The sequence below is a fragment of the Notamacropus eugenii genome, chromosome 6 (genome assembly GCF_028372415.1).
Source record: "Notamacropus eugenii isolate mMacEug1 chromosome 6, mMacEug1.pri_v2, whole genome shotgun sequence".
Taxonomy (NCBI): Eukaryota; Metazoa; Chordata; class Mammalia; order Diprotodontia; family Macropodidae; genus Notamacropus; species Notamacropus eugenii.
The window spans coordinates 220178015-220191115 of record NC_092877.1 but is presented as its reverse complement, the minus strand read 5'-3'; positions in this window follow the sequence as shown (position 1 = coordinate 220191115).

Here is a 13101-nt window from a genome sequence, read left to right as displayed (position 1 = left end):
TATAAGAGAAATAAGGTTAATTTTTGTATAACATTCCAAATAAATACAAGTTGAAAGAAGGGTGATTAGTTGATTTGTACAAGAGGGATCTGGAAAGGACTCATGTAGAAGGTATTATAAAAGGCAAATCCTGAAGGAAATTAAGGATTCTAAGATTTTGAAGAGATGAAGAAGACATATCAAACATGGGAAATGTTGCTGCAAAGTCATAGTGACAGAAAATGGATTGCCATGTATAAGAAGCAGTAAGAAAGTCAGTCTGGCTGTCCTACAAAGAATATAAAGGAAAATAAGTCAGGTTACAAAGCTAAGTTAGTGATTTTGGGAAAATAAGAAAATATGATGTTTCATTAAAATGCCTTGGCTTGACACAGAATTATGTGCCTTCTTCACGTGCATTCTAGGGTCTTCTCAAGGAATGGAGCACTACATATTATTATAGATGATATGTAGTTAGCCAAGACTTTCCTGTATTACTGCAAATGGGATGAATATGCTTTTGTATATGTTTTTGTATAACCCAAGTTGGACCAGTGGAGACCATATTAATTTAAGAGAATCAAAGCATTATACAATTTTAGAGTTGTCAGGAATATCATTGGTCATCTAGTTCAACCTATACCCAGAAGAATCCCCACTAGGATACATGTGACAGTGGAAATTCAGTCATTGATTGAAGACCTTGAAGACCTCAAGTCAAGGAGAACTTGTTACATTCAGAGGAAATCCATTCCACTTTTCTATAGCTCTTTATTTTTTTAAAGTTGATTTTAAATCAAATTGAAATTTGTCACTTGAAAGATTTACATATTATTCCTAATTCTTTGTTCTGAGCCAAGGAAAACAAAGTCTAATCCTTCTTTCAGATGACAGTTCTTCAAATACTTGAAGACAAATTATGTTCTCTTTCATTCCTCTTTTCTAGGCCAAACATACTGAAGTCTGAGGGAATTATGGGAATTGAGTGAACCTCACTAACTTCATTTTTTGACTTGATTCTGGATAAAACTCCATTTCTTTTACATTTAGTTATAGATATAGTTCAGTTCCTGTCCTCTAAAAGCACTTTGTTCATTTATGGTATTGTGAGAAAATTGTATTACATGTTTGAATATAGCCCTGCATGTCTGGGCAGTTAGACTATCTCAACCTGTTTCTAAGAGAGCCTTAGCTAAAGATATAGATTATGCTTACAGGAAACATAGTCAGATTAAAGACTGATGCAAGTAGTTTTCCCACAATTATACATCTTAGGCAACCCAAATGTTTTATATGAACACTGGTCTCATATTGGTCAATCAGTTACTGTTTCCTCCTTCATTTAATTGAATATAGATACTTGGTTGAGGGAAAGTGGCAAGGAGATAGAACATCTCTTTTTTCTAACTTCAGAGAATTGCAGCTGTCCTATCTCTCTTTCAGCTCAGAAAACCCATTATCTTTCTACTGATTAGAAATCATGAAACCTAATCTTGTAGCCTAGCTTATATTCTAGTGATTTTTTTTAATACGTAAAAGTCTATCTCATTCTATATTTAGGAACAATTGCCATGCAGAGGAGGACTGTTCCTGATCAGTTATGCAATTGGCATGTATTACTTAATAAATTGATATTCTCAGAAGCTTAAGCCATTTTTTCATCAGTTATTTCAGATTTCATCTATCACATTTCCTTTATCTAATCTTCATATACCAGCTTCTTTCACCATTTTTCTGCTCTTCTCTTGGTGTTCTTCAGTTTAGTACTGCCCTTCCAAAAATTTGGTGACCAGAGATGAACTTAATGTTACAAACGTTTTCTGTCATGAGAGACATCAGTGGGAATATCACTACCTTTCTCTCAGAAAAATGACTATTTTAAAGCAACTGAAGGTGGCACTGGATATTGTAGCTGCCACTTCATACTACTGACTCATACTGAGTTTGTAGGTCATCAAATCCTCAGATATTTTTTCTTTAAGATAAATTAATACTTAGTCAGTCCTCCCTCTTCTTACATGTGTGAATTCCACTTTTGTTTTCACCGAATGTGTAAGACTTTACATTGATTCTTATTAGATTCCATGTTATTAGATTTTTCCCAATATTCTAGTACATCATTTTTAGTCCTGTCTCTGTGATTCAATATATAACTATTTCTCTCAGTTTTGAGTCATCAAAACATTGCCAATTGATATATCTATCAACTATATTTTTATTCACATCATTGATGAGGATATTAAATTACACAGAGCTCAATGGATCAATAGGGTCTTCTCCAAAAAAAAAAAAAAAAAGAATCTGTGTTTCTAATCAGCCATGTAACTACTTCTGAATGCAGACATTTATGTTTCTGTTTTTTCTTCTCTGGGTGTTATTGGGACTAAACCAGAAATAGCAACTAACAATTCAAAGCTATTTTTATAAGATGTTTTTGGGGACATTTTCATTCCCCTTTGCCATCAGATATGAATTCCCAATAAATACTATTCCCTAAAGATATGCTTTCATGATTTCAAAACATCAGTATATAAAGTAAAATATGGCTGTCATTTGACTATTCATATTGTACAGAGAGTCATTTTCTGGACAAAAAAACCTATCATCTTATGCAATATGAAAATTGGGAATTTAAAATTAAAATAATGAATTTTTCAGGATTTTTTTTACAAATACTTTATAAAAGAACTAGTAAGTTAGTTACTCCACCTAAATTACATATGAATGTAAAATCAGGAAAAAATGTTTTAAAATTAATAATAAAAATTGTTAGATTTTAATTCAGATACTTTTGGTCAAAATAATATTGCAAATTTGGAAAAATATTATCTTTTTACCCTAGAAAACAAAAGGTCTTCTCTTCCATTTCTTTGGACAATAAAAAAATATAAACTTTGCAGAATGTGTTGTGCCGATTTTTTTTTCAGTGTGATTTACAAGAAAAAAACAGGGAATTACATTGGTTTCTACATATTTCAATGGAAAATAAAAAATCCAATAGACAAAATTTTTAACTTGATAGAGCAAAGGCTGTATGTATTCTACTATATATTTCCTATTATTTATTTTATTTTCTCATTTAAAAGTAAATCTATGTACATTTTAATAAACAGATCACAATCTCATAGTATTTATAAAAATATATGTGTGTATGTAGAAACACATTCATGTACTGTAAGGTAAATATCTGACATTTGATGAAGTTATATTTTTCAATTTCCACAACAGTGAAAGAATAATGGAAAAAAATATTTCATTTTGATATACATCTGAAAAGAACATCTCTTGCTGACAAGAATAAGGTCACCAGTCAGAAAATTGTGTTTCCTCTCTTTAAAAAATGATATGTAAGTAGGGAAAATTGTGAAAGAGTTTAAAACTTAAGATACAAGATGGAGCTGTTGACCTTTTCTTCACCGGGAGTAATTCAGATCACTTCCTATTTTCTCAAAATATATGCGGTGATTTTTAGGGATGGCTTTTTGTCATAAAGATTACATTGTTATGTTTTTATAGGTCTACTTTCATACGCCTATTTTAGTTTTGTATAAGTTTCTAAACTCACAAGGTGAAGAGTACAGTTGTGGAAAAGTTAGGACATATATGGATTAAGTGAATACAGTTCCACTTTGTGTAGTATATCAAAAAAAATGAAGTCCAATGTTCCTCAAACTTGAGTGAAATATGATTTCTTTGTTTTGCGGAAACACCATATACATGTGGGTAAATATGTGTTTTAAATAAACTTGTGAAGACAAATTTATCACCTTTGGTCACTAAGGTCACTGAACACATTGAGAGAGGAAAACAATATAGTTCAAGGGAAAAGTCACGCAAGACAAGGAGTTCAGAGATCTGAGTTAAAGTATTAGGTGCAACACTAGCTATTAATATGACACTTTTATTTATACAATTTAAGCTTGCACTAAGATAATCTTAAAAGACCTTTGAGCTCTAAGTTTATATCCCATTGATTCGACTACTTCAAACTATATATTTTGAGGACTCTTTTGCCAAGTGGTCATATCCCTACATACAACCAAATATAGGTACTGTTTTTAGGATGTGCTCTCTTGTTATGAAGCTCAAATTATTATTTTTATGTATTTACTTTCATCGATCTATTCTAATTTTCGATATGTTTAAAAGTTCTTAAGGTGAAGAATACAATTTTGGAAAAAGTGAGATATAGATTGTGATGATACAATTCTATTTTTTCAATAGTCAAAATGGCAACCTTATTTTTAATACTTAAAGAAGTTCTCAAGTTCAGTATTGTGGTGGACCTTAGTGTGCATATACTTGATTTTAAAATCATTCTAACTAAAGTACTCCTAGAAGTCCATAATTAAAAGAAACCATATCTAACTATACCATTTCATGGAAAATAAAACTAAGACTTTCAGGGTTAGAGACTACCCTAGAGTCACATGACTTATATGCAGAAGAGCTAGGATTTGAACTTAGGCTTCCCTAGGGCCATGACCTTTCTGTCCTGTTGCCTCCTCACCATAGTATTAACTTATCTTTAAATAGTACTTTAACCTTTTCAGTGAAATTTCTTAACAATTCAAATGGGAGAATTAGTATGAAGAGGATTCACTTAATTTTTCTGATAATGAAAGCTAAGCTTGAAAGGTTATGTGACTTCATTCCAAGACACATAAGCTGGAAAATCTCAAAGCAATCTCAAACTCAATTATTGTTGTTTTTCCCCCTGACTTCAAGTTCCTTTCTCTTTCTTATATCTTGGAGAATGATAAGCACAAAATCATCTAATGTCAGAGCTAGAAGAATGTTGAGATAATTTATCTCATTGTGTCTTATTTTAAACATAAGGAAACTAAGTCTGGAAACCTTAATCAACTTGCCCAACGCTATGCAACTAGCTAGAGAGAAAGCCATGAAAAGACCTTAGATTTCATGACCCTCACCACTATGTTCATTTCCTGATGGCAAGTCCATGTAAAGAAACCAGTTTGTAGTACAGATCAAATGTCCTCCAAGTCAAAGGGTACAAACAGACCATATTTAGAAATTGTGGAAGATCAGTTTGACAGATTTTAATGTATTTCAACGAAACATTTTCCCATTAACTTTTATATTAGAGTGTTTTGGTGAAGCAGTCTATCGGTTGATTGATTTATACTAAGTCATCAAAATGTTATTTTGATGTCTAAGAAGTATTATGGCAATTTCTCTCATTTGTTTTTTCTTCAAGCCAAGAACTGGTACATTTGCCAAAAAATAAATTGCATTCTGTCCTTGAAAGGTTTCAGTCAGTTTGACGTATAAAATACTTTGGGTTTGAGCAGAGGCCAAACTTAACAAAGTATTTTCACTCATCTTTTCTATTTAGGCTGGTGAACATATGACCTAATATACTACAATCTATGAGATTCCTTATGCCATGGAAGCAAAGGCTGTGTTGCTTACTATATTTATTTTTAGAAATAAATATTATCAATTATTGATTTTTAAGATTATCTATGTGGAAGTTTATTAGAGGTTAATTATAACTGGTATTTATTTAATATTTTTCAAACATTTTCCATATCTTGTTTTGTTTGAACCTCAAAAGGACCTCATAAACTAGGTACTACTATAACATGTTGTTAGAAAATTGGGACTAAGAAATTAGACCACCCATCTGGATCGCACAGATAATAATTGTCTGAGTCCGAATTCAACTCAAGTATTTCTGAAACAATCTATCAGCCTGAAGGGCTTTTACCTAAGGAATTTCATTATCAGAATTCTTACCTGGAAAAATAACTTTTTGACCAATTGTAGTGTTTTGATGATCAGTGATTCATAACTAGTTCCTACATTTTACATAAGAGAAAATTGAGATCCTGGAGCATCACTGGACCAGGATCACAGAATTATTTAGGGGAAAAAGTGTTTTCTAGTTACGTATCCTGATAATGAAATCTCTTATGTAGAACTCCCTTCAGGATTCCAGATTGTCTCGGTAGCAATTAGTTCCTTCTTCTTTGTCGTATTCTTTCCCAACACAATGAACAAAATCAAATTCATATAATTCTCTTCCCAAATGCATTTTAGGTCATGCCCAGAAAGAGGCAGGAATTAGGTCACCACTTTGAAGCCATGGTCCATTGGTGCTCTGTAACTCTAGCTGTCAGCTGTATTGGCAAATGGGTGCTTGATTGCAAAGAGGGTGTACCCAATTTTCTTAGCCACAGTCATAAGTCTGTCTCCCATTCTTATAACCTCTGGTTCCAATAGCATCTTCCTTTCTAATTATATAAAATAATAGCCAGAAGGAAAATACTGCAGATGAATTACACAGGACAGACTGAACTTACCTCCATATCTCCTCTTCCTAAAGAGAAGAGTTGATATCCTGATATAGATTTGACTTTAATTCTACCGGTAAAATATGCATTTTATAAACTTTCATTTAAAAAGAGACATAGACAATGGCAATTAATAAAATAACTGTTATAACAATGTAATCACATCATTGCACAGTAAGAAATGATGACTACAAGGAATTCAGAGAAACATGAAAAATACGTCTTTGACAAGAAAAAAGAAATCCTAGCAAGGCAGTGCCAGTTCTTGAAAACCTCTTATTAACAAGCAGTTTGTCCCTACCAAATGACTGTTCATCCTCATTTTCCATTTTTATTTTGTCTTTTTTTCAGGTCTTCAACTTTGGTTTGTGACCCTATGTCCTTCTGCCTGCCTTTGGTGACTCAGTAGTTCCTTAATGAGCTTAGTTCCTAGATCAAACATTTAGGTAGTAAATGAATCTGTATGGATGTGAGGATGAAACTGATAACAGATTTTAGTATCCATCAGATTATTACTTTTGTATAATAGGAAAAAAACTGAATTTGTAGTCAGATGATCTGATCAAATACTAATTTCTTGATAAATAGAAAGGGTATTACACATGGAGGTGGGGGAATAAAGGTCCTCCAATTGCTTGGTAGACATTGAACTTTGCTTTGCATGCAAAGCAAATTCTAAACTTGATGTTTACTTCTGAAGAGGTTAATATTTTTAATGAATGATTTTCTGCACAATACAACTTTGTATAACAATTCCTAAATTCATACTGATAGGGTCCCACTCTCTGTCCATACAAACAGTTCAATATTTTACTTCCATGAAGTAGGCTACTTCACCTGTCTTACCAATGCCTTGATTATTTAGCAGCCATGTCATTAACTTGCTAATTCATTCTAATCCCTCAAGAGAAAGATGATTGGGGATATCTAGGAAAGAGTCTTTGAACAGATAGAAAAGAAGGAAATATTATTATTATTATTATTATATTATATCTTTATTATGTAGTATTTTGTCATTGTTGTTGTATGGGAGAGAATGCTTTGAGTAAGTTCTCAATCTTCTGAAAAAAAAAGATGAGTTTGCCCTTGGACCCCAGGCACTGTGTATAAAAATAAGACCCAAAGGTCATGGGAGTAATTTTCTTCTCAAGGATAATCATTTCATAAATACATAAAACTGATAATTAAATAGATGAGTTTTTGTTTTGTCTTTTTATGTCCCTATAGTATCTTCAATCTCAGTCCTTTAAGAATGGAAGCTTTTAAATGAAGGAAAACAGAGATAGATGTGTAGACCTAATTTTTTAAAGTACAGAAACCATTTTGTTTGCATTTATATTAAAGTGTATTCAAATTTCATTTGTGAAGAACTTCCACAATTAGCATCTGTTATTCATTTCACAGTTAAATATGACAGAGAAGGATTTTTTTTTAAATATGGAGGGGGGGGACTAATTTTGCTTGGAGTCTTTGCAAATGGACAGTGAAAACAACATACTGCTCTAAGAAACAGTATTTCGTATTAAATGATTTTAGTCAATAGGTTGAAAAATTTCCTAAAAACATTTTAGTTTGAGGCTGGAAAAAGCATTTTCAAGATTTAATGTGAAAAAAATGTTCCCTAATTTAAAATCTGATTGAAAATATGGGCACATTTTCTACTTGGCACAAAATAGAGAAACAAAAAATTTAAACTGCTTGCCTGTTGAATATTTGGCCTTTCCTATGCAATCCATTATGTGTGATCTGTAAGCAAGGGCAAATGGTAACTATCATTACCAGGTGGTTATTTGCAATGCAAATCCTAAATGGTAACTGGTAGCTCTTTGGCCTTGTTAGTTGCCAAACAGCTGGGTTTTGACCTCTGAGCTCATAGTGTGGCCAACATTATAATCTGAGGGGGATTTCACTAGCAAAATTAAATTTATTTCAATTTCATCAATCATGATTATTGAAAGTGCCTAGTTGAAGATAATGTAGTCTTAGACACTATCTAAAATGGATTACAAAAATATGAATCTTGTTTTCCTGAATCATGTAATCCAAGGACAAGCTTTTCACATGCAAAAATATGGGAGGTAAATAATTGAAAATGTATGCTCAAAATTAAATATGTTTGTGCGCATATGTATATATGTATTATGTGGTCTATATATACATACATGCATACATACATACACACATTCATGTTATCTTTGGAAGATTTATGGGAAAATATGGACAAGATAATATGGGCAAGACAGAGGTAGAAGAATTTTAAGTAAAGTGTAGACACATCAGATTTAACTTAGTCCAATTCTTTCATTTTACAATTGAGAATAGTGAGGTCTACTATTTGTGACTTGCCCAGTATTGCAGGTAGTAACATCCAAGGTGAGATTTGAACTCTTATTCTGAGACTCCAGAGTCAATGTCCTTTCCACAGTAACAAGGAAGTACCAAGACTCTGTGACTCTCATTCAGTCAATGTATTTATGTTGAAATAGGGCAAATGTACATGAAAGTGGGAGGAAAAAATATATCTAGTATATTTTCAGTCAAATTTTAAGATATAACCATTAGGCTCCACCCGACTCTCATACTCCATCCCACTTGGTGTACATTGTTAGAGTCAATAATTAGCTAACAAGTATATTAAAACAGTTAGAAAATCAATTTAAAAATTACTTGTCATATTGTCACAACACTCAACTTCAGGTGTTCCAGACTATATCTAACTTACTCAGAATTCAGAAAGGGAAGACTCTTCACTAGCCTTTTTCCATAGAAAAAGTGTTTTCTTTCAGTAAAAGTGTTTCTTTGCCCTCATTTTTGTTTTATTTTACTTCTTATAGAGATAGATAATTTCCATTTTTTTTTCAAAACATATAGGTGAAGACAGGATCTACCTCATGTGTCAAAAGTTGAGGTTGGGTCACATGATCTCCAATATTCTTCTTAGGTTTACAATGCTGCTTTTTTGTTTGTTTTTAATTGAAGGGTTGCATAGAGAACAAAGAGCTCATCCATCCTGAGAAGAACATCTTCATTTATCCAATGAAGCAAAGAAAGATTCTTAGATGAGTGTGATCTTGGTTTTGTAAACACTATTATCATCATCACAAAACTGGAGAAGAAAAAATTGGACAAGCTGAAACCATAAGGTGTGTCATTGGAGAAGTTAAGGAGGTGTGTGGGGGATGAACAAAAGTATGTGACAAAATTCCACAAAAGGTGTCAGAGCTAATAGAATAGAGCTTTATTAATTTTACCTGTTAATCTATTTTAAGTTTAGGGGGAAAGAGTTGATATACTGTTTAGAATGTGGAAATTTTTACACATACTTAAGGTTTTCCATCAGTAGTACAGTTGTTGAATCTGGATAACTATGTAGACCATAGTACAATAAGGAGATAACTTAGAGGGAAAAAAAGACAACAGAGGAGAAAATGACTAGGAATACCTTTGGGGAATGAAAGAATTAAATCTGAGCATAGTTGCAAGATTCAGTTGAACTAACTCAGCTGAATTGTAAAAATTTCTTTTCTTCGTCTCTGAACCAAATTGTAGGTCTCTACATTTCCTGTGATTGTGAGACTTAGACCTGCTCTAGTCATAGCACATGGTTTTGATTAGTTTTCAGATGCCATCACCTACAGGGCCCAATGAAAATTTCATCAGAGGATTACAGACCTAAGATTAGAAAAGACTTCAGAGATGTTACATTTAAGGAAACGGAGGTCCAAAAAGATTCTTTTACCCAAGGTCGTATAGATAATAAATATCAGAAACAGATTTTGAACCCAAGTGCTCAGCCTTCAAAGTCAATGCTCATTCTACTCCACCATACAATGGGAAAACCCAGATCATTAATGATAACTCTAAAATGTTACCAACCTCCCAACAATGAATAGATGGTTTAATGTATTAAAATATTTTTTAAAATTAAAAATGATGAACTTTGCTTTTATTTTATTGAGGTAATCATAAAATTTTAATTTTTGTGTTATAGCCATACATTTCTAGTAAAAACATGATGGATCAATAAATCAGGAATACAGAGATTTTTTAAAAAGGTAAGTTCACCTGTAGAGTGCATTTCAAAATAGGCCCCAAATCCTTTTCTTCTTTGTTACATGGAAGATAAACAAATCCATAGCTCCCTAAAGTGAGGAGGACTTACATTTAGGTCATCTTTATAGGAATTAAAGGAAAAAGCATAATTATAAAACCTATCTCCTTTGTTCTACTTTCACCTCCAAATCTCTGCTTTGATAAGGAATTATTGAAAGATGTCTAAATACATATCTGCACCATCTAAATATTTAATTATTATTGTATTATAATTGTGCTATATTGTAATTAATAATATTTAACAACTGAGGGCCTGCTACAAGCCCTTAGTGAATAAGTGAATCTTAGACCTCTGATGTCATGCAGTAAATACCTCTAATTAAATTAGCAAAATTGTAAGGTGATTACCAAGCTACTTAGAGCAAAATAGTTCTAGAGTCTTCAGATTATAGAAATTGAAATTCATGTTTTAAAGGACATGGTATTTTTTTCTGAACCATACCTTGCAGATTTGGTAGTCTCTCTCTCTCTCTCTCTCTCTCTCTCTCTCTCTCTCTCTCTCTCTCTCTCTATATATATATATATATATATATATATATATATATATATATATATATATATATATATATATATATATATATATATATATATGTCACATACAACATTTGGATGAGAACTGAGAAATACGTATAAGTTGTACATACCATAACTCCAATGGATAAATGCATCTGTGATGCTAGTGATTTAGTTGTATCATTCAATGATGTACGTAGATCAAAAACCATTCATGCTTGCTTCATGAGAGTCATGTATGTGTTTCTGTAAATATACACCATGAGATCGATTCAATGTGCCTTTAAGGTATTCTCTCTCCCTCTTTCTCTCTTTGTCTCTCTCTCTGTCTCCCAGCCCCCCCATCTTTCTGTCTCTCTCTCTCCCTCTGTATGTATGTATGCATACACATACCACATATATGTGCATATATGTATATATGTGTATATTTGTGCATATATGTGTGTGTTTCTCCCCTGTCAGCTATCCATTCCATTATCTTACTACATACCATTAGGTTTCCTCAGTCATGCATTTCTCTGATGACACCCTTCATAAAATTTCTCCCTTCTCTCCTCCCTTTCCTCTGCCTGTTGAAACCTAGCAGGATATCTTGGGGTTCATAGGCTACATTTCTTCTTAAGAACCATAATAGTTTATATTTTGTCCAGAAGCCCTGAGGATCTTCCACTCCCAGAATTTTTTTGGCTAGATAAAATAGGCCATTCTTTGCTTCATTTCTTACCTATCTTAATTCAGTCAAGGGACGTTGCCTCCATCAAACTGAGACCTGGAAAACTGGAAAAGGTCAAGGTCTCTCAGTGCATCCTGGGCCATCTTTGGTTGTCCTGCTTTATATCTTGCCATTGGACTAGATGACTCCGGGGGAAAAAGTGAGGCTGATGACTGCACAGCCCCTCTCTTGCTTCAATAAAATTTACTTGCAAGTCATGGCATCACCTTCCTGAAGCCATGGCTATCTTTGAGAAGGAAAGGACAAGTCAGAACTTTGGTGATTCCTAATTTATAATGTATTGCAGACTGTTCTTACTAACCACGACTTTCTTCACTTTCTTTCAGGGGATCCCCAACTTCGGTTCTTTAGAGACCATAAGAAATATGTCACTATGAGGAAATATCTGGATAATAGAATTAATTTACCACTTTCTTTCTTAATATGTAAAAAACAAAGTCACCTATAAAATTTACTGTAAATGCCATTTTTAATGAGAAGAATAATAAAATACATGTATTATAAAGTTTCAATATTATTAATGAGGATTTTGATTCGTAAATCTGAATGCATACTTTGTGAGGTAAATCTGCAACTGTACTTCTGCAAAGCACAATAAGTCCCATGAGAGGCCTATGAAAAAAGTTTCATTACTTTTTTGTTTTGTTAAATAAAAAATAATGCATGTATTATATTTTGACTTTACATGAATTTATCTAATAACAGAAGTTCCACCTGTTGAAAATGATATTATAGATGAGATGTATTTGTCCCTGACCACTATGAGAAGAGCTATTCAAAGAAAATATCTTAATTAATCAGTGCCCATGAAAATGAATTTTTCTTTGTGTGTAGCAAATGTCATTTTAAATAAAATTTTACATTGTATTGAATTCCAGCAGAGCATGAATTTCCAATTATTTCATGCCATGTTAGTACAATTTAATGGAGAACTAATTAACATATTCTAATATCTCCCTTCTTTAAACATACACACATAACAAAAGATAGCTTCCAATTTGTTCAATTTATGGTGTCCAAAAATCTGTTTACACATGAAAGGATGAAAAGTATTGGGGACTGGGGATTGGATACAATTAACAAATATCTGCTGAATACATACATAATTTATGCTGCAGAATGCCAATGGGAATTCCTTCCCTTTGCTTCTTGTTATTGTCTAATTAGTTATGCTAAGGATTTTAGGGAGAGAAGGAAGACATAGTAGGAGGGGGGAAAGGAGCAGCCTTGCCCAGTAGGTCTTTGAAGATGAAAATTCTTTGAGGTTCTTCCATCAATATTCACTAAATGAAATGTAAAAGACACCCTGATGCCCACTAATGAAGACATCAGTAAAATGAGGCATCTTTATTTTCTTACAGAAAGGTTTCCATTCTGAACTGCCAGATGCATGTTGAATCATAGCCAAGGCATGTTTTGGAAATGAAGCCTTTAGCAGTTTAG